Here is a 22,866-nt window from a genome sequence, read left to right on the forward strand (position 1 = left end):
GTTCCCACCAAGGACAGATCTGCCTCTATGCTATTGTACATTCACCAGTTCCTATATTCAAGAGTGTGTCTTGTTATGCAGTGGCCTCTGTGCCATGGTCTCTTTCCAACTGCCACCCCTCCACACCCTCACACCTTGTATTCCATGCCTTGGGGAACTGAGAAGGCACTCTTTTTGCCAAAAATAATTTTACAGACTCAATGAATTAGCTATCTTGCTATATTATAAATCTATTTCACTTTCTGTCTACCCAACTATGTTTTATCCATCTTGATAACCAGAATCCTAACATTCTTAAATAATAACTGTAATAGCTACCATTCATTGAACACTTTCTATTTGCCAGGCACTGAACTAGACTGTAAGACAAGCAAGAGCTGTCTCTATCTTGTTACATGTTTAATCCCTGGTCCCTGGCAGGGTGCTGCATCAGTCAACTATGTGTGTCAGTAGGGACAGGCCAGACTATACTTTGGTTATAAATGAATCCCCAAATCTCATTGGTTTAATGCAACTAAGGTTACTCTCTCACTCATGTTACATGTCTGACACAAATTTGGAGGTGTTATAGGTGTTATGGGATGAACTGTGGCTCACAAAAAAGATATGTCAAAGTCCTAATCCCCATATCTATGAATATGACCTTATTTAGAAATAAGATCTTTGCAGATGTAATCAGGTGAAGATGAGATCATTAGGGTGGACCCTAATCTAATATGGTGGGTATATTTATAAGAGGAGAAGCATGCTATGTAATGACCAAGGCAGAGGTTTGAGCAATGCACCTACCTACAAGTCCAGGAACACAAAGGATGAAGGCACACATTAGAAGCTAGGAATAGGCAAGGAAGGATTCTACCTAAAGTCTCAGAGGGAGCATGGCCCTGTTGACACCTTGACTTCAGGCTTCCAGCTTCTGGAACTGTCAGAGAAGAAATTTCGTTTGTTTAAAGCCACCTAGTTTGTGGCACTTTATTATGGCTGTCCTATGAAACTAACATAGCAGAAGAAGCTAATACAGCTTAGCTCCACACAGTGACTCAGGGACCCAGGCTGACTAAGACTCATTCTTATTGCAACCATATCATCTAGAACAGGTGACCCTCTAGGCCCCTGTTGATAGGGACTAAGAGATAGAGAGGGCTCGCTTCTTCTCACATTCCCAATTGTCAGAACTCAGGCACGTGTCCCCACCCCAACTATAAGGAAGGCTGTGAAATGCAAGAAGACACATAGAAACTGGAAGAACACTGATGGTCTCTGCCATGGTGTTAAGTAAATATTTGTAGAATAATTAAATATATCTCCCTTCCATTTAGACCTCCCAATGACCCTAATGTGATTGGGCTCTGTTACCTTCCCTATGTCAGGAAAGAAGAAACTAAGGCACAGAGACATTAAGTGACTTCTCCACTGTAACACAGCAAATGGGGACAAGGCCAGGATTCAAATCCAGGAGAATCAGCTCTGAAGTCTGTGTTCTGGCCTCTCAGTAAACGAGTCCTGAAGGAATGAAAATGGAGTGCTTCACAGCAAGTAACCTCGTACTACACCACTTAAAGGTGTTCCCCAGGCTAATGGCTTAACTGTTTCAAAGTGTAGAGAGTTTCCCTCCAATTAAGATGCACCTTGTGCATAAATGCCCCCTCTGTATACTCAAGAGATGGTCTTCTCACCACCACCTGAATTTAAAGCAGGCCATTTGGCACACCTCCATTTTATTGCCATTAACTGAGCCATTCTGCAGGGGGAAAATCTCTAGCCTTCAAGAAGAGCTATATTTCTGACTGGAAGGTGATGAGACCTTCAGGTCACAGCTTGCACTTCAGCCTCATCCTGGATCTCGAGAAAGTACATGTCATGTTTGATGCTGCTCACTTGGCGAGATATTTTAATTCAAATTGTGCCAGCTGAGTTGGACATCTCTTGGTCGGAGAAGACCTGTCACTGAAATCTGGCGGAGTTGCTGTGTTGCCAGCTCTTTTTGACTTGACAAAAGAACGCTGGTCTGGTGGAGGCTGCAGAAACCAGGTTTGCAACCTAATGCTGATTTTGCCCAGAAGTAATTAGTTCATTAACTGTGAGCACACGAGCTCATTAAAGGGGGAGGTGGATGATGCAAATCAGTGGTCTTTGTAAGTCCATCAAAAATTAGAAGAGCTGGAAAAGGTCTGGCTCAAACCTGCTCAACACCTTCATTAACCAAAGAGGCTTCTGAAAGTCCAGGAGTCCCTAGAGGTCAGCAGATCTGAAGGCACTATCTATGCTAGACGGCAGGAAGGTGGGTGGCTGGAGAGGACGGAGGAATTTATTATTGATAGAGTGCTTTCCTGGGGGCAGACCTCACAGTTCTACTCACAGTATCTAGAGTAATGCTCATAGGCGTGACCTCCGTGTATTTTACATATAAGAAGAGAGGCTTAGAGGGTGTTTATGATTTGCCAGACATCTCAGTCAGTCAATGGCAGAGTGGAATCAGGCTTGTGCCTTTTATGAACCATGAAACCAATGCTTTTTCTACCACACCAATAAATTAACGAGCCCAACTTGCGGATTCACCATCACATGATCAGCTCTGGTCTTTTAATCATCTAATCTCAGCACACATTTGGAAGCATTCCTGGTCAGTGCTATATTGAGCTGAAGTTTGCAAATGTTTATTTACAGGGGATTAATTAACTTTGCTATTTGCAAGTACTGAACTAAGGGAAAATTGGCTTTCTCTCAGAGTAGGTATGGTGACATTCCAAAGGCCCTCATCCTCATGCTCAAAATGTCAAAATCCTTCTAGGCCAAACCCTGAAGAAAATATGGCACATGTTATGACACACAAAGAGGATAGCCTGGGAGGCTCAGAGTACTTGGGCTGGCACTGTGGTTTCAAGTCCCTGCCTGTCACTGAAGGGCCACAGATCCTTGGGCAAAACCCATTACTTCTCCAGGCTCCAGTTCTCTCTGCCTGAAAATAAGAGACAAAACAGAGTGTCTGAAGTCCTGTCTGGCTCTGGGAGTCTCTGAAAAAAGTCAGGGAGGCTGACTTGATTCATTATCCACAGCATGAGCACAGGGTGGAGAGAGGACTCTTGGTGGAAGATGAAAGATTATGTCAAGGGGTCAGAAACAGAGGTCTCAGAATTCCTGGCCTCTGGTCCATGCACACCCACATCAGAGGAGAGACGCTAAGAGAAATGGGAAATAGAGTTGCCCAGCAAGGAGGCATATTGGTACCTGCAGTTTCATTCTAGGATGGCACAAGGGTGGTAGGTGAGGCTACATGGAAAGAAAGTCTCGATCTTCCATGAGAATGGAAGTCCTCCCAGTGCCTAAGAGGCCTGGAGTATCCAGGGAAGAGTTTGGATGATGCAAGAGACAGAAAGAAAACTCTGAGAAGGGGACAGATAGGATTCTGGTGCCAAGCGCAATCAAACAATGAACTTGCCAACCTGCAGCACACATGGAATGGAACATTCATTCTTTCTTTCAGCCACTCATCCATCCATCCATGTATCCATTCTTTCACCCATTCATTCATTCATTTATCCAACACCTGCTCACATATAAGTCTGTGCTAGGCCCAGGAGATACAATGCTGAGTGACAATAAACAGCCCCTCCATCATAGGAAGTCCAGTGTAGTGGGGCAGAGTCCATTATTTAGGGAGCATTGTCCACAAAAGACAAATCCAAGGGCTGAGCACAAGGCCAGTGGAGAATGGAGTGAGACTTTCAACATCAAGGAAAATAGAATTTTAATCTCCTCCCTCCACCCTCTGACTGAGGCATATTAAAATGCCTATGGACTTGGAGAGTTGAAAACCTTAGGCTTGCTTTCTCCCCTTTTTGGCAAAATAGGTTGGTACAAAAGTAATTGTGGTTTCAGGTGGGGAATTTTAAATCATTGTAACTAGGCTCAAATACATCTTTATTAATCAAAATAGGCACCATTACAATCAACACATTTTTGCCAACAAGAAATAAGTTTGTTTATTCCTGTAGTGTAAAAATCCTTGCTTCAGGATTTAACTAACTGTGGGAAAGCATTTTCTGCATCCTGCTGGTTGTGGAAGCATTTTCCCTGCAAAAAGTTGTCAAGATGTTTAAAGAAGTGGTAGTCGGTTGGCGAGAGGTCAGGTGAATATAGCGGATGAGGCAAAACTTCCGTAGCCCAATTCATTCAACCTTTGAAGCATTGGTTATGGAACATGCAGTCAAGCCATGTTGAGGAGAAGAATTGGGCCCTTTCTGTTGACCAATACCTGTTTCAGGCTTTGCAGTTTTTGGTGCATCTCATCAATTTGCTGAGCATTCTTCTCAGATGTAATGGTTTCACCAGGATTCAGAAAGCTGTAGTGGATCAGGCCAGCAGCAGACCACCAGTGACCACGACCTTTTTTTTTGGTGCAAGTTTGGCTTTGGGAAGTGCTTTGGAGCTTCTTCTCCCACCAACCATTGAGCTAGTCATAGCCAGTTGTCGCATAAAATCCACTTTTCCTCTCACATCACAATCCGATCGAGAAATGGTTTGTTGTTGCATAGAATAAGAGAAGACAACACTTCAAAACGACTATTTTTTTTTATTTTCTCTCAGTGCATGAAGCATCCACTTTTGGAGCTTTTTCACCTTTTCAATTTGCTTCAAATGCTAAATGACTATAGAATGGCCAACGTTGAGTTCTTTGGCAACTTCTTGTGTAGTTGCAAGAGGATCAGTGTCGATGATTGCTCTCAATTGTTCGTTGTCAACTTCTGATTGCCAGTTACTACGCTCCTCATCTTCAAGGCTCTCTTCTCCTTTGCAAAACTTCTGGCATCACCAATGCAGTATATGCTTGTTAGCAGCTCCTGGGCCACATGCATTGTTGATGTTGCGAGTTGTCTCCGCTGCTTTACAAACCAATTTGAACTCGAATAAGGAAATCACTCGAATTTGCTTTTTGTCCAATATCATTTCCATAGTCCCTAAAATAAATATAAAACAAACAGCAAGGAATAAGTGATTAGCAAAAAAATGTGAGAAATGCCTATTAAAATTATGTATAACATAACCACATTCATTTAAGAATGTATTCCAATATCAAATGGCAAAATTCAACAATGCAAAAACTGCAATTACTTTTGCACCAACTTAGAGATAAATCGAAAGCTCACTTCAACTTACCTCTAAAACATAGATGATAAGGTCTGCCGCGTCTGTCTCATAGAGAGTGTGAGAAGCAAATGAGAAAAGCTTAGAAACCATTAGTTTATGAGTCGTTAGGAATCCCCTGCATAACAGCTAAATGCTGTGATTGTGACTGATCTGGGAAAGTGCTCCTGTTGAAGTTCTAGAGCCTGTGGATGTAGGATGGTGCTTTGCTGTGGCTGAACAGAATGCCAGGTCTGGATTTCAGGTCAAGTGTTGGTTAAGCAGTTGGAGACAGATGCTGTACAGGGGACAAATAGGCCAAGCCTGCAGACCGAGGCTCCGTGACCCATCAGGAAAGAGCAATAGCAGGCAGAAGATCCCAAGGTACATGGGAGGCAGGATCAAATGTCTGTGCAAAGAGCCAGGAGCTGGATATCTCAGGAACAGGGCAGAAAACACAGTTCAAAGTGGAAGAGGAGATGAGGACACACGGATTGCTATGGACGGATTAGAGGGCTGGAGGCTGCTCTGTTTGTGACCTGGAGGTACAGTTCAGGTTGGACTGGTGGCTTCAGAAGCTGTGAATCTCATCTCCATGCGCAGGCTGTATGTTCAACAACTGGTGAGGCTATTTCCTAATAAATATCGTGTTAGTAGGGACCACAATAGGACAATACCAGGCAGTGGGGTCCAATTTCCCAGATTCTGGATATGAACCAGAGCCAAGTCAAGGGTGATACTTTCAGCTCAGTCTACTCAAAGCCCAGGTTGTAACACAGGGGTTACAGGTCTGTGAGTGTGGCAACCAGTGAATGTTACCCAGGTAAACATCAAGCTCTTTTACAAAGTTCTGGAGACAAAACTCAGAATGGCATTCCTGGGAAGCATCACTTTCCAGGGAAGACTAACCCTGCCAAGATTGTTTCATACACTGATTCTGCTACCATCGTCTCATAGCTGGTCTGTGGTGGTGATGCTGCACCCTAAGATATGGAAACAAAGAACTGTTGGCCATTCCTTTCTTCATTCCATTCCCTTTTAAGGATTCAGAGTAGTGATACATATTTTCCTTGCAGTCATGGTCAGTGCAAAAGCAAAGAAAGGAAGAATACATGACCCAACATTTGGGATGGAGGAGTGAATTATTTAGGAAACATAGATAGTGCGTCCAGTTTAGTCTAGGGCTGGGCAAAGTGTTAGTGATTCTTTTGTTCTCGCAGCTGGCCTTTGGAATTGCACAGAGCCAGTGCAGTAAATAATACCGCTATTGTCTGCCTGTGTCAGAGACAGACAGAAGGTACATTTGGCCCACGTCCAAACACTGCAAGGGCCACTCATAGTCACAGTGTCCAATTACTGCTGGCTTGACTACAAAATGCACTTCTTTTTTTTTTTTGCTGAGCTAATTTAAGAATGGGCAGTCTTAATGGCCCCTGCACAAAGAAGGGTTTTGCTACATCCTCCAGTGGGGAAAAATAAAGTTATGTTCAGAACAGAAACCAAACTGGCGTGGAGTAAAGATTATCCAAACAGCAATCTATTCACAGAAGGGTAAATTGTGTTTTGGTTTCCCTTTAAGAAGAGGTAGAAAAAATAAAATCTGCTCAGTTTTGAGTTTTCTTGCAGGTTATATTCAGGATGTCAGAGAAGATTTAATAAGAAGCAAGGGAAAATCAAAGAACTGGACAGCCCTGGCCATTTGTGCAGAGAGTCACAGGAAACAGGAGGAAATGCTATCTTTGTCTCTAAATGAATATACGACGACGACAATGTGATGATAATAACAATAACAAGAGGTCACATCCAATGAGTAATTATTTGCTGACATCATGATAAGCACTTTTTCTCCTTTAATATTGCCAGCCTTGCTATGAGGGTTAACAATATTTTACAGAGGAGGAGAAACTGAGGCTTATATCATTCAAACGACTCGCTCAGGATTTACATGGTTGCTTAGCAGATTATCAGGACTTGAAGACTTTGTCTTTAGGGGTTTTATGAGTGTCCAAGGATGTGTACTTATACCTGGCACTGGTTGGAGACTTATCATATTCACTGGCAACCTGGGGATGGTCTGCAAACAGGGACGCCCCTTCAGATGAAGCTGCAGAGAATTCACCACTGCCTTGCAGCGGAGCAGCTCTCTCATTTAGTAAGATTCATCCCATCCTTTGTTGGCTCCACTCATCTGAGGCCCCTGTCTCTGCCTGGGTTTGCTTCTTTGTCCCTGGGGATCCCCAGATCTAGTGTAATCCACTTATGGTGCTTCTGTGGTCAGTAATTTCCAATAATCTCCCTTTGTCTCCCATTTCCCCAACAAGGAGGTGTTAATTTGTGTTTTGGATAAAGAAAGGAGGAGAAAAGGGTGTTTTATATTAAAAAGAAGGAGGAAGAAAGAAAGCTTTAAACCCTTCTTTCTCCAGCACCAAACCTGCCACTTGCACACTGAAAGGTCAGAAAAATAAACCCGAGATTTATGTTTGAGAATGTTAGAAAGTGGCACCTGACCTCGGTCTTTCTTTCCTTGCAGGAGGAAAATCAGATGCATCTCTCAGATATATTCACTCCAAATTTCAGAGGGCTTTTAAATACACATGTCCCTGACACAGCAGAGTTATCAATCAAAATGTTAAATCCTTGATAAGCTCAGTGACGGAGAGTTCGACCACCGTCCCTTTCATCTTGCAATGTCTCACCGAGGGCTTCATTTGGAGAAAGACCAAAAAGCCACATCGGGGTAACGAGGAGGGATAAAAAGGAAAAACCGTCTGTTCCGATTTGCCGATCAGCAACCCGGAGAACACAGCACGTCGTCTGTCAAGGAAAATGAGGACATTTTTTCCGGCCTCTTTGAATCCTGAAAAGATACACATTCTTTGGGAAGAGAAAAGTGATGTCTCAATTCTTAAGGCAAACTTTTCAAAGAGCTGAAAGTTGGATGGAGCTAACTTTCCTTGTGAATTGCCGACTTTCGGGCTGTTTGATATCTTAGCATGTAGGGGAAAGTTGAAGACATTGATTTTCTATAGGTGCTGTGGCCATGGGGTCTCCATGGAGCGTGGCCCAGTGCCTGACAGCAGAGCTGAGGGGCTGAGAGGCTATGCTGAGTTACCAGGAAGGCCAACCTGACTCACAGGTCATTTCCCGGAAAACACCAAAACCCCTCCTGCCCCTTATCTTATTCTAACCCCAGAGGCTTTCTTATAAGTCCTTCTAAGATCAACTAGGACTCAGATAGTGTTTATTTGGATTAATAATTCTTATCCACTGAGAGCCAGGCGGATCACTTAACTCTATGCACAAGTGGCTCCTTGGCTCTTGGTTTGCCCCCCAAACACCCCTAGATTTACCCATTAATTCATTCCTTCAACAACAGTATTGGGCACATGACATGTGCTTGGTCCTGAGGACAGGTGAGATAGGTGTGGTCTATATCCTTGGGTACAACCTGTAAAGGAGGAGGCAGCCATATTTTGAACAAGGGATAGTATGGATGAAGATGGAGTGCACAACCCTTTCTACAGAGGCCAGGGAAGCCTCCCTGAAGCAGAGACTTGAAAGATAATTAATTAGAAGTCACCTGAGAACAGCACAGTGCAGTGGCTCACACCTGTAATCCCAGCACTTTGGGAGGCTGAGGCGGGTGGATTGTTTGGGCTCAGGAGTTTGAGACAAGCCTGGGCAACATGGCAAAACCCCATCTCTACAAAAAATACAAAAATTAGCTGGGTGTGATGGTGCTCTCCTGTAGTCACAGCTACTTGGTGGGGGTGAGGTGGGAAAATCGCTTGAGCCCAGGAGGTAGAGGCTGCAGTGAACTGAGAAGGCGCCACTGCGCTCAAGCCTGGGTAACAAAGTGAGACTCTGTCTCAAAAAAGTAATAATAACGTAAATAAAATAAAAATGAAAATGAAAAACAAGTCACCTGAGATAAGGTGCAGTGCTTGTGTGGGTGAGGCTACAGGTATGTGTTCAGGCAAGGGCCACAGAAATGCATCCTATAAAGTCCTAGAACCTTTATAAACATCTCTGCTCATGTCACAGCCCTCAGTAGGCCCATTATGCCCATAATATGATAATTCAGACTCTTTACTGGACCACTCAAGGCCCAGCCATGCTTTCTTTTTTTGCTCTGTATCCCCACAACACCCAACATGGATACTAGGGCATGCTCTGGGGACACCTCACCAATCACAGAACCTGCCACAGGTGGCTGCTCTCAAACATTTTATATTGTTGTCTCTGCCTGGAAAGTTCTCCACACCCACCTTCTCTGCCTGTCCATATCCCTCCTATAAATTTCCTGCTCATGGTGAGTGTGTGTGTGTGTGTGCACACGCACACAGATTTATAGTAAAGATGTCAAGATAGTACAGAGATCCCCCATAGACCCCTGTCCCGTTTTTCCCTACTACCAATTTTACATTATTACTGCCCTGTGTTTGTCACAACTAAGAAACCAACACTGGCGCATTGCTGTTGATTAAATTCCACACCATACACAGATTTTGAGAGTTTTCCCACCAATGTCCTTTTTTTCCACTCCAGGATCCAATGTGGGACACAACATTGAATTTGGCCGCCTTTGTGTTTTTACTGAACTTTGCTTGTATCTGTGGGTTGGCACTGATCACAGCTTGCTTTGTGCTGGGTTTGGTAGTGAGAGTCCCAGAACTGCTCAATGTGGAATTCTGGCAGATATCATCTCATAGGTGTCCTGTGGAGAGGGGCATCTCTGTGGACACTAAGTTCCAATCAATCTTCTGGAAGACACTGTGGAGTTGCCTGTTGGTCATATGGCCAAGGCTTTCTGAGAAAAAGAGCATGACAACATGCCAGCAACCCCATAAGCCACCCCATGTAGGCATGCAAATCACACTGAGGTTAAAAGAAGCAAGGTGCTGCACTAGTTGTCAGTTAGCAAAGGTGGACATGCTTGGCTCTTACCCTGAATAGCATCATCCCAAATAATGATCTACAGCTGACATCTTACCCTTTGGAGTGGCGAGCAAGATATATATTAAAAGCAAGTCAAATGAAAGATTTATAAACATTGCCAGCTACAATCCTGTTTCTGAGTCTTGTAAAGTAATTACGACTCTGATAGAGAGAACTCACTTCCCTCCTGCAAGTAAGGGAGCAATAAATGAAGGGAGTCTCCAAGACAGCATCAACACCAAAGTTGCATAAGGCTAATAGCTATACATACCCACATCATATCTAGATGAGCCCAGACTGCCTTCAAGAATGGCAACACAGCAAAGATGACTACATGGAAATGGGGAGAAGACTGCCGTCTGGGTATGCGGGCAGAGAACTTCAGAACTATCTCAGGAACTTGACCAAGCAATCAGTAGTCTTGCAGGGGCATGGAGAGGAATTCACAGCAAGAGACAACTATTACTCCCTCTCACACCCAATCGGCCAGTTGCCTTCTGTATTAGTTATTTCTTGATGCATAACAAATTACTCCAAACTGAGTGACCTAAGAAAACAAGCATCTATTATCTCACAGCTTCTGTGGTTCAGCAGTCAGGAGTGGGTTAGCTGAGAGACTCAGGATCTCTCATGAAGTTGCAGGTAAGCTTTCAGCTGGGGCTACAGACATCTTAAGGTCCAAATGAGATAGGACTCACTTCCAAACAAACTCGCCTGGCTACTGACAGGCCTCAGAAGATCCATTTCCAAGTACACTCATTGTTGTTGGGCCCTAGCTCCTCACCCTGTGGGCTTCTCTGCCTGCTGCCTGGGGTACTTACCACACAGCAGGTGGCTTCTATCTCCCCTGGATCACCTCCTTTATGGCAGATGACTTCTCCAAGAATGACTTAAGAAAGAGGGATGGAAGCTTCCAAGATGGAAGCTGTAGTTTTCTTTATAACTTAATCTCAGAAGCGGTATCCCCTCACATCTGAGATATTCTGTCTGGTAGAAGTAAATCACAGCCTAGCCCACACACAGGGGAAAGGGAAATATTCACCTCTTTTGGGGGAGGAATATCAAATAAGTTGAGGACATATCTTTAAAATCACCTTATTCTTCATGGTATAGACAAATGGGGTCCATGTTTTGTAAACATTAACCGTCTTCTTACGCCAGGCACTAGACCAAGAGTGTATCACAAAACTTGGTGTAGAAATAGCGCTGAGTAATGTTTTGAAGAATTAACTATAACATTCAATTCATATTAAAACACAATAAATACAAAACAATGAGAAAATAAGACCTTCTCTCTGAATTACACCAAAGCTATGGGAACTGACAATGCTAATTCATGTATATTTGGAATTTACTGAAGTAGCCCCAGAACCTTTGAAATTGTAGACCAGGGATTGGCGATGTTTGTCTTCAAGGTCCAGATCATAAATATTTTCAGAGATGTGGTCTATGTAGTCTCTGTCACAGCTACTCGGTTTAGCTGCCATAATACAAAAGCAGCCACAGACAAGACATACATGAATGATTCTACCTATATTTCAGTAAAACTTTATTGCAAAGCTGGCAGCTGCCCTGTGAGCCACAGTTTTCCAACCATCATTCTAGACTGTAAACTTCTTAAACCTTTACGTGCTACACTCCTTGAGGGCAGGGGCTGTGTCTCAACTCACCCTTGTAGTCCTATACCTAGTACAGCACATGGATGAGTAGGCAGGCACAAATGGTATTAATAAATGAAGATATGAATGAGTTAATAACCAGGGTATTATTAAAATAAAGATTCAATGTAGTAAAAAGTCTTTATTTGAAAATTTTCAACTCTATGTTTGATGTATAAAGCAACTTTTGAATAACTACTGTTTGTTATGTAACTCAGCTGTCAATCATATCTACACAGCACACAGACTACAGTGGATACCAAAGTCTACTTCCGACAAAGACCTGTCATGTCTAAATTATTGACACAATAGGCCACTGTAACTCCTTTGGACTCATTAGGCTTAATTATGTCAAGGTCTCATTGAGGACTCTTTAAATCTGAAGATTCGTGAGATAATAAAGTACAATCGCTCCTTTGGAGCCATAAAGGTCTCTTTATGTCATGGGCTATTTGGAGATTCAATATTCCATAAGATTAAGATCAGAATATTGTAAAAATGACAACAATTACCACACCCTCGATGTCCTCCAAGTGTAAGTTAATCATCAGGACTTAGATAGGCCCACCCCTCATTCACTCCTTGGATCTTTGTCAAGGAGGAAAGGTGAAGGATTATGTGAGTTCACTATTAGCCTCTCTCATGACACCTAATTCCTGGCACACAGCTCTGTCTGCTCCTGGTACAGTGTGCCTCTGCTTCTCACCTGACAAAGACATGCCCAAATGAAATGACTACCTTTGCCATTTCTGTCTGTCTGTGTTTAGGTACCAGCCATGCAGTAGGCTGCATACGACTGATACTGAGTAATCATAGGAATCAACAACCTTAGAAAAAAAAGTACAAATAGTGGTTATTTTCCAAGACTAACTCAGAAAATGCTGATAATGATCTGTAGCTGAGATAATGTGCTTTTTTAATGAAAGCAGCAGAAAAGGGGACTACTGCTTTATTAGTTAAGAGACATAATTAAAAAAATAATAAAAACCAAGGATAAATGGCTGTCTTAAAAGAAATGATTGCATCATTAAGATAAGATAGGTTTGATAACAGGTAAATTAGAGAGTAAATGGTTAGCTATGGCCTCTGAAAATTAATATGTGTTAAGTTATTATGAAGAGCATAGCAACTTTACCATAAATATTAAAAAGTAGGCTAGAAGCTTCTCTGTAGTACTCCAGCCCTAACATTACAGTTACTTACTATGACAAACAGTCTTTAAGCTGGCCCTCTATGACCCTTGCCTTCTTACCCATGCCCTTGTACTGTTCCCTTTTATTGTTGAATGTAGCCAGGACCTGTTGAAACCAGCCCAATTTTCCTGCAGAACTGATGTTTATGGTTTCTTTGAATAAACACAGACATTGATCCTCCCAGTCTTATGAGAAAGTTACATTTGTTTTATCTGAGTTTCTTTCTCAGGAAACCAAGGTTTAGGTCTCCCAAGTAGTGTCAAGGAGCTGAAACTTACCAGACCACTGCATCTGGACAGTGAGATGCCAGACCCCTCACCCATCATGATTGCTTAGATGACCACTTGCTTCCTATTGACCAACTTCTCATCCTTACCTCTCCCTAATTCCTGTTTTCCCACACATGATTACATTGTCTTGCCTGCTATATCGACCCCTAATTTTACTCAGTCAGGGAGATGAATTTAAGACTGATCTCCCATCTCCTCGACTGCAGCACCCTATTAAAGCCTTCTTCCTTGGCAATACTCAGAGTCTCAGTGATTGGCTTTCTATGCAGTGAGCATTATGACCTAAACAGAACCCCTAGAGTTTCAGTAACACTGTGACTTGCTTGTACTCAATAGAATAGGGCAAAGGCAATGGGATGTCATTCTAATGATGGTTTTACATCTCATGGTAAGGTAATGGGATGTCAATCTCATTATCCCATTATTACATTATATTAGTAAGACGATTTTGCTAGCAGATTTCCTCTAGAGTCTTGCTCTCCTTGCTGGCTTTGTAAATGCAAATTGTAATAAATCCTATAGCAGCTAGAAAATGAATTCTGCAAGCACACTAAGTGGGTATGAAAACAGATCCTTCCCCAGTTGAGCCTCCAAATGATAATCCAGCCCCCTAACATCTTGATTTTTGTCTTGCCAAAAACCAAGCTAAGCTGTGCCTAGACTCCTGAGCCACAGACCCTGCAAGATAATTAATGTGTGTGATGTTTAAAGCCACTATTTGCATGGTAATCTGTTACACAGAATTTTTTTTTAAAAAATAATACATTATTTAGGTTCCAATTATATTTTTATATAAAAATTAAAATCATAGAATCAGAATTTATTTTATATACTCCTTTTGAAATAATTCTAGCTCTTATGACATTACATTTGTATTATAGAATTTAAACCTCTTGAGGGCAAAGAATTTCTCTGTCTTGTGTACCATTATATCCATAATGTCTAGTACAGTCCCTGGCACTTATTTTATAATAAATAAATGTCTGTTTAGTTAACAAATGAGTAAATAACATTATTGTAGTGTAGAATAATATTTCAAAGTGTTGGTGTACTGTAGTTCACTTAGCTAATGAACAGTTGATTTGTTTCTAATTAATTTGATAGTTATATGTGACATGATAAATGTCTTCACTTATATAATGTGAGCCACACATGTATTATTTCCTTAGGGATATAGACCAAAATTATGATTAAGTTCCAATAGAACAGAATTTTTTCTTCAATAAGAGGTTGTATCCCCATCACTTAGCACAGTGTCTAAAATGTGATAGATACTAAAAAATACGCTGAATGAATGCATGAGACTTTTTATTGCTCTTAATCGATGTGGCTCAATTGTTTTCAGACTGCATTTATTTATACATTATTAAAATCACTTAACACTGTCACTATCATTGTGTGAGAGTGTAATCACACTGTACCTTTCCTAGCACTGGTTATTAAAACTTTAAAGATATCTTAGTCAATTAACAGACAAAAATATGCACAGTTGTTTTATTTTATAGCTCTTGATTACTACAAAAGTTTAGCATGTATTGTTACGTTTCTTTACTGGTGGAATTTCTTCTTTGGTGAATGGTCTTCTCATATTCTTTGCATATTTGTGTATAGAGATTTCAACATTTCACTTATTTATTAAATTTCATGAACTCTTTATGTAATATTGACATTTATCATTGTTCCATCATATATGCTACAAATATATTCATTTCTAGATACTTCCAATGACTTTAAATAATTATAATAAGCTAGGTTTTCATTAGATTTAATTTCACCTAAAATGTATAATGTTTTCATTTCCTTAATATTGTATGTGCATCTAGTAGCAGAGCTTCAAAACACAGGAACCAAAATCCCACAGAATTGAAAGTAGAAATAGATAAATCCACAATCATAGTTGGAATCTTTAACACAGCTCTCAGTGACAGACAATACAAGAAAACGAGAGTCGGTAAGCATATAGAAGACCTGAAAAACACTACTAACTTGCTTTCATTAACGATTATATGACACTCCACCCAACAATAGCAGAATACATCTTTCATTTTCAAGTATAAATGAAACATTGACAAAGATAAACCATATGATGGGCCATAAATCAGGTCTCCATAAATTTAGAATTTTCTCTCTAATAACAATAAAATAAAATTAGAAATATCACCAGGAAAACACGTTAAAACAACTCAAATAATTTAAAATTGAACTAAACACTTCTAAATAAACATGGGTCCAAAAGAAAGTATAATAATAATTAGAAAAGATTTCTTAAATGTTAAAATAAATGAAAATGAATATACAACATATCAAATCTGGGGGATGTAGCTAAAAGAATTCTTAGAGGAAACTGTATGGCATTAAATACTTACATTAAAAGGAAGAAAAGTCCAAACCAATATTATTATAAGTTTTTACAATAAGAAGGTAAGCAAAGAAGAAAGTATTAAGAAAAAATAACAAATAACAAAGTAAAAGGAAAAGAGTAAAAATTAATGAAATACAATGTGGACAGACAATAAAGTAAATCAAGAAAAAAGAGAGAAGGTAGAAATAGCAAGTGCCAGGAATAACAAACAGGAATTTGCTACAGATCCAAGAGACACTAAAAATAATAAGAGAACATTATGAACAATATTATGCCAACAAATTACTAAAATTGATGCAAGATGAAATAGAAAACACAAATAATTTTATATCTATCTAAGAAATTAAAGCTGTAATTAGACACTTTTCCACACAGAAAATTTTGTAGCCCAAGTGACTTTACTAGTTAATTCTATCACACATTTAAGGAAGAAATTGTAATTAAATTCTCTCATAAAAGTAAGGCAAAGAAAAATACTTCCAAATTAATTTAATGGGGCTAAGTTAACTTTATTACCATAACTAGACAAAAACAAAGATATTATAATAAAATAAAATTACAGAACAAAGTATCCCTCTTGATTATAGGTAAAAAAAATTTACAAAATATTAACAAATCGTTTCACATGCATAAACATGCACACACATAAATATGTGTGTGTGTATATATATATACAGTGTGATACATACAACGATAATATACATATAGACACACATAACGTATGTAAACATGACAAAATACAGTAAATCTAAGGAATGACACATTAGTTTAACATTAAAATCAAAGAGTAAAATTTCATATGTTAATTTACTAAAAAAAATTTAAATAAGATTATCTTATTAAATGCAGAGCATAATTTGCCAAAGTTCAAAACTCATTCAGGATAAAAACTCTGCAAACTAGAAAAAAAAAGGGAACAGCACCAACTTGATAAAGAGCTCTACAAAGCTAAGATCATACATAATTTTTAAAAGTATATTTTCCCTTTATATTAGGGAATAAGGTAAAGATGCCTGCTTTTACCACTTCTGTGTAACAGTGTGTTAAATGTAGTAGCCAGTGCAATAAAGTAAGGAAAAGAAATAAAATACATAAAAATGGGAAGGGAAGTTAAACTATCTTTATCGGCAGACATCATAGAAAACCCTAAGTTATACACAAAATAATTCAGCCTATTAATAAAGGAGTTCAATAAGGCTTATATACAAAAGCCATTTTATTTCCATATACTAGCAACAAATAATTGCAAATTTAAATAAAGATAATAGCATTCCTTAATAGGAAATAACCCAAGACAAGATTAATAAAACACCTGTAAGATCTATACATTAAAAACTATAAAATATTGCTGAGAAGCAAGTAATGAAGACATAATCAGAAAATTATACTATTTTTATTAAAATGTTAACTCTCTCCAAATTGATTCATATATTCAACACAATTCCAAACAAAATCCCAGAAGGCTTTTTTATTTAGAAATTGACAGGCTGGTTGTAAAATTTATATGAAAAAACTATGGGACCTCGAACACCCAACAAACTTCACAAAAGAAGAATACAATCAGGTGATTGATACTGCATGATTTTAAGATTTGCTATAAAGCTACAATGGTCATGATAGTGTGTTATTGGTATGAGAAGAGACATATAGAACAATGGAACATATTAATGATTATTCAAAAATATATCAAAACTATTCAATGGGGAAATAGTTTATCTATTTCTCTCAAGAGAGAGAAATAGATAAATAGTCACAAGAAAATGAATATTTTCATACACAAAAATAAACTCAAAATGGATTTACACTTAAACATGGCAGCTACATTAAAAATGTTCTAGAAGAAAACTCTAAGACCTTGAAATAAGCAAAAATTTGTTAGAAGAAACACAAAACACATTAACTGTAAAAAAAAGTTATTAACAAATTAGACTTCATTATAATTAAAATCTTTAGCTCTTCAAATGACACCACTGAGACAATGAAAAGGCAAACCATACTCAGGAGAAACTATGTTAAATATATATATTTTGACAAAGAATTTATGTCCAGAATATGTGAAGAACTCTTAAAAACAAGAAAGCAAACAGCTCAGTTTTTAAAATAGGCAAAAAAATTAAGCAGACACTACTAAAGAAGATAAACAAATGGCAAATAAGCACATGAAAAATATGTTCAACATTACTAGTTGTAACTTAAAACTACAATGGACCCTACAGCATACCCCTTAGAATGCTAAAATTAAAATGGCAGACTCTGCCAAGTATTGGTGAATTCTAATATGAATTTTAATATGTTGTGCATGAAAATATAAAATGACATGAATTTTTTTTTTTTTTTGAGACAGAGTCTCACTCTGTCCCCCAGGCTGGGATGCAGTGGCGCGATCTCGGCTCACTACCACCTCCGCTCCCAGGTTCAAGCGATTCTCCTGCCTCAGCCTCCTGAGTAGCTGGGACTACAGGCACGTGCCACCACGCCTGGCTAATTTTTTGTATTTTTAGTAGAGACGGGGTTTCACCATGTTAGCCAGGATGACCTCGATATCTGGACCTCGTGATCCGCCCGCCTTGGTAGTTTGATATAAATTTAAAAGTATTGTTACTATATGACCCAGAAATTCTCTTTCTAGTTATTTACTTAAGTGAAAGGAAGATATGTCCACACAAAAACATTTACAGAAATGATCATAGCAAATTTATCCATAATAGCTCCAAGCTGGAGTCAACCCAAATGTTCATCAATAAGTGTGTGGATAAATAATGTTACAGCCACACAATGAAATGCTACTCAGCAATAAAAAGGAACAAATAACTAAGACATGCATCAGTGTAGGTAAATGTTAAAAATCATTTTACTGAGCACAGAAAAATTAACACAAAGTGTTCATAACCTAAGCTTTGTTCTCAAGGAGCTTGCATTCCACTAGGGAAGATCAACGTGTAAACCAATGAAATAATTGTCCAAACTAGTGAGCACTGAAACTGAGATGTCCCCTGTTTGGGGAAAATATGTGAGAAAGCTACTCATTTGACATGGCATTAACTTGGATGTTAAAGAATAGGGAAATTTCTAAGTAGACAGCAGCATGTTTGCATGTCAGGCATCTTTAACTAGGCCTGGCCCCTGTCTCCTCCTCCACATCCCTTCACACTCTTGTTTCCATTTCTCACAATGCTGCAGGCATCCAAGATGCCAAGATCTTTCCCACTTCCAGGCCCTCATACCTTCTGCTCATTCACTATTCAACCAGCATGAAACAAGAGCTTGCCGTGAACGGAGTGCCTTTATCTCCATCTGAAATTGAACAGTCAGCCAAGTTCCTGGTCTCATGAAGCTCATGTTCTGGTGGAGAGAGACAGAGAAAAATAAATGAGTAACGAAGTGAGTAAAGGAATAAGCAAGCTAATTTCAGATAGCCATAAATGCTACGAAGAAAATTAAAACAGAGTAGGTTAGCGCTCCATTGTCCAATGTGGTAAGCATTAGCTTCATGAGGCCATCCAGCACTGGAAAAGTGTCCAATCTGGATTGAGATGTGCTGCTGTGTAAAATATACACCAGATTTCAAAGGCTCAGTATGAATAAAAATGCAAAGTATTTTATTAATAATTTTCATATTGATTACATGTTGAAATAATAACATTTCTGATATATTAGGCTAGATAACATATATTATTAAAAATTAATTTCAGCTGTTTTTTTTACTTTTTTAACGGGCCTACTAGGAAATTTTGAATTGCCTATGTGGCTCAGATTATATTTCAACTGAAGAGCACTGTTCTGGAAGGGTGGTTAGGAAAGGTTATTCTGTTCCCTGTCTTGGCCATGTGTTCCCCTGGGCTGCTTCTGGCTAGCTCCTACCTATCCTTTAGATTTCATGCCCAAAGGAGTAATTAATTCTTTTTGTCTCTCTTCCACTCTTCCACCATCAGCAAGCTGTGTAGACACAGGGACTGTGGCAGGGTAGGCTGGCTGACTGACAATTCAGTGTGTTTGGAAGTTAGGGCATGAAAAGAGATTGATGTCCAAGGCCAAACAGATGTGAAACTGTCTAAATAAAATGGGGAGATGCTGTGAGGTCTTATGCATGGTGTGAACCCACCAAGGCACTATCATACAATGATGCTGTGCACAGTCATCATTAGGGTACAGATAAAATAGTTAATGCAAGGCCTTGTAGGCTCTGATGGATCCTGTTGGGTACTTCCAGGTTTTTCCTGCAGTTACTGTGTATCCTTGCTTGGAAAATAAATGCCAGTCAAAGAATTTACCCCCAGAGTTCCAAAGTGTTTAGACTGTATCCTAGAATCTGCTTTGTACTCACCTATTATTAATGTTGCATTGTCTAGAAGAAAATAGTAATGGTTAGAATATTCTCTGTATCCTCCGTATTTTTCTAAATGTTTGAAGTATTCCAGAATAAAAGTGATAAAAAATACATATAATGTATATTAGATTATATCTATATTATATATGGCTATTAGATGGATATAGATATCAATTATATCTATATTAGATATAGATAGAAAACTATGAAAGGTCTCTCAGAATAACAATTCTGCCATGAGTGAGATGATCACACCATATTATCATAAGCTCTTCCACTTGATGCATTAGGTCCTCATTGATTTTTCATGCACACTTTTCCTGGGGCCGCTTGCAAATGTAGAACTAATACAATAGTCCTTAAAATATGTAAAATTATGTTCAGGTGCCATGCTCCTGCTATCATTCCCAACACTGGTGCACTTGAATCAATTATCTGTTATTCTTTTATGTTCATCTCTCCAACTGGGAAACATCTGTATCCCAATCACTCATGGGTTGACCCATTTTCTGATCAAATTTGTCTTACTTATGGCACCATTAAGTAGAAAAAAAATCAACATCAAGGGTTTCACCTCCTCCCAATCTCCCACTCACTTATTACAGGGTATTTAGACCAAACGCCAGAAAATGCATACCCTACAAGTACAGGTTCTTTATTGCACACGGGACTTTCCAGAGTGACATGATTGCACAGCTTTTTACTATCAGTTTAAAATGTTTCACTCCCAGTGTCAAACACAGGAATGGAGTTTGGAAGTTACGTCACCAAAGTAAGAATGTTAGGCCATTCCTACTCTTTCTAGACTAATAATCTGCTGCTTGTCTTCATCTAGCCAAGGAAAACTGACATACACAGTAACTAAAATTGTATTATTTCCCAACCCCATGCCTTTGCAGACACTTTAACCTCCAACAGGAAAATTATATCTGCCCATACGTATACCTGAGAAATCCTATTCAATCTGCCAGCTCAGCTTAAATGTCATGTGTCCTCTGAGAATTCATCCTTTAACAAGAGAAATAGTTGGTCCCAACTGTGTGTTCATAAAGTGTTTGGTTTTCAAATCTGGTTCATTGCTGTCAAATTTCAAGGGAACATGGCTCATGTAGCCAGAACTGGAGAGCAGATTGCACAGATTCAAACCCTGGCTTATCATACTCTAGCCTAGAGAACTCTTAATTATCTAACTGTTCTCTGTGTTTCAGCAACTGAAAATGGGTACAGTGGTCCAAGCCTGCCTGGGTCATTATGGAGACTAAATTGGCTAATAGTTTAATATTTTTTAAATGCTTACAACAGGATCTGGCATACAGCGTTTATTAAACTTAAAATAAAAAAACAAGTTTACTTGCCTCTATCCACCCCTACCTTAGGAGACGTTTAATTGTAGGAGACAGATCATCCACATTTCTGTCTCCTACATACCTAGCACTGGGTCAGAAACACAGCTGATGCTCACGTTTTAAAACACAAAACAGCACAACATACTGCCGAGTCATTTTCTATAGCGACTCCCACATGCCCCAAATCAAGAGGATATATTGCTATTTTCAAAAAGCACGTGCACACTGGAGCTTACCTTCTCTCATCCTGCACTTTGATCCTGAGACCACCACACGAGTGAGTCTAAGCTAGCCTGCTGGAGGATGAAAGGTCATAGTGGGAGAACCAGCGTGCGGCTAGCCCTTAGCCAACAGCCTACCAACCACCAACCACCAGCCACGTGAAAAGGCTAGCCTAGATCATCAAGCCAGCAGCCAGTCAGCCAGCTTTCCAGAGGGTCAGGAGATAGACCGGCACGCCGTCCCAGACAGAAGCCATGCAGCTGCCACACAGAATTGTGAATTACATAGAATGGGTATTTTTTTAAACCACTAAATTTTGGATTGGTTTTATTACACAGCAAAATATGTTAGATGTTAAAGCAAACTAAATACGTCCTGAGAAGGATTCCTAAGAGATGTGAAAGCAAACTAAATATGGTCTGAGAGGATTCTATTCTTCTATATTTGAGAACTTGTGGACGAACCGCAACCTAACTTAGTGAGTAGACAAGATTGAAATCCTGACTTAGGAGTATGCTCCAGTAACAGTGGCGGAGTCTTGGCCAGTCCCAGCATCCATACTTCAACCAGTTATATGCTGCTGAGTGTTCAAACTGTTCAAATAAGGCAAACGCCATCCTGTAACTTATCCAGCTCTTTCTGTACCTCATCTCCAATTTCTGTACGTCACTTCCCTTTTTTTTGCCTATAAATTTGTTCTGACCACAGGCATCCCTGGAGTCTCTTTGAATCTGCTGTGATTGCCGATTCACGGATCGTTCATTGCTCAAACTCCTTTTAATTTAATTCAGCTGAAGTTGTTTTGTTACCAGAGATATAAGCATGAACCTTTTCTTCTCACTCAAAACTTAGGTAACTAGAACAGTAACTAGGACATAAGAAGCATTCAGTAAATATTTGTATCAAAGACAGCATAGCTTAGTAGTTAATTCTTTTTTTTTTTCTTTGAGACAGAGTCTTGCTCTTTCGCCAGGCTGGAGGACAGTGGCATGATCTTGGCTCAGTGCAACCTCTGCCTCTCGGTTTCAAGCGATTCTCCTGCCTCAGCCTCCTGAGTAGCTGGGACTACAGGTGCACACCACCACGCCCAGCTAATTTTTGTATTTTTAGTAGAGACAGGGTTTCAACATGTTGGCCAGGAGGGACTCGATCGCTTGACCTCGTGATCCACCCGCCTCGGCCTCCCAAAGCACTGGGATAACAAGAGTGAGCCACCGTGCCCGGCCTTTTCTTTTTTTTAGACAGTGTCACTCTGTTGCCCAGGCTGAAATGCAGTAGTGCAATCAGGGTTCACCCCGGCCTCAACTTCCCAGGCTCAAGCAATTTTCCAGCCTCAGCTTCCAGAGTAGCTGTGATTACAGGTGTGTACCACCACATCCAGCTTTTTTTTTTTTTTTTTTTTTTTT

General features: G+C 39.7%; 1 long non-coding RNA gene across 2 annotated transcripts in view; it reads right to left on the reverse strand.

Moving 5' to 3' along the window:
• Positions 1-13,446, reverse strand: part of LOC129049838 (uncharacterized) — a 49,578-nt gene extending 36,132 nt beyond the window's left edge. For both annotated transcript variants that reach the window (XR_008513214.1, XR_008513213.2), the window contains exon 1: positions 13,192-13,446. This is a non-coding gene — a long non-coding RNA (uncharacterized LOC129049838). The remainder of the gene's footprint in view (positions 1-13,191) is intronic.
• Between the last annotated feature and the right edge of the window lie 9,420 nt (positions 13,447-22,866).

Source organism: Pongo abelii, chromosome 15 (genome assembly GCF_028885655.2).
Source record: "Pongo abelii isolate AG06213 chromosome 15, NHGRI_mPonAbe1-v2.0_pri, whole genome shotgun sequence".
Classification (NCBI taxonomy): domain Eukaryota; kingdom Metazoa; phylum Chordata; class Mammalia; order Primates; family Hominidae; genus Pongo; species Pongo abelii.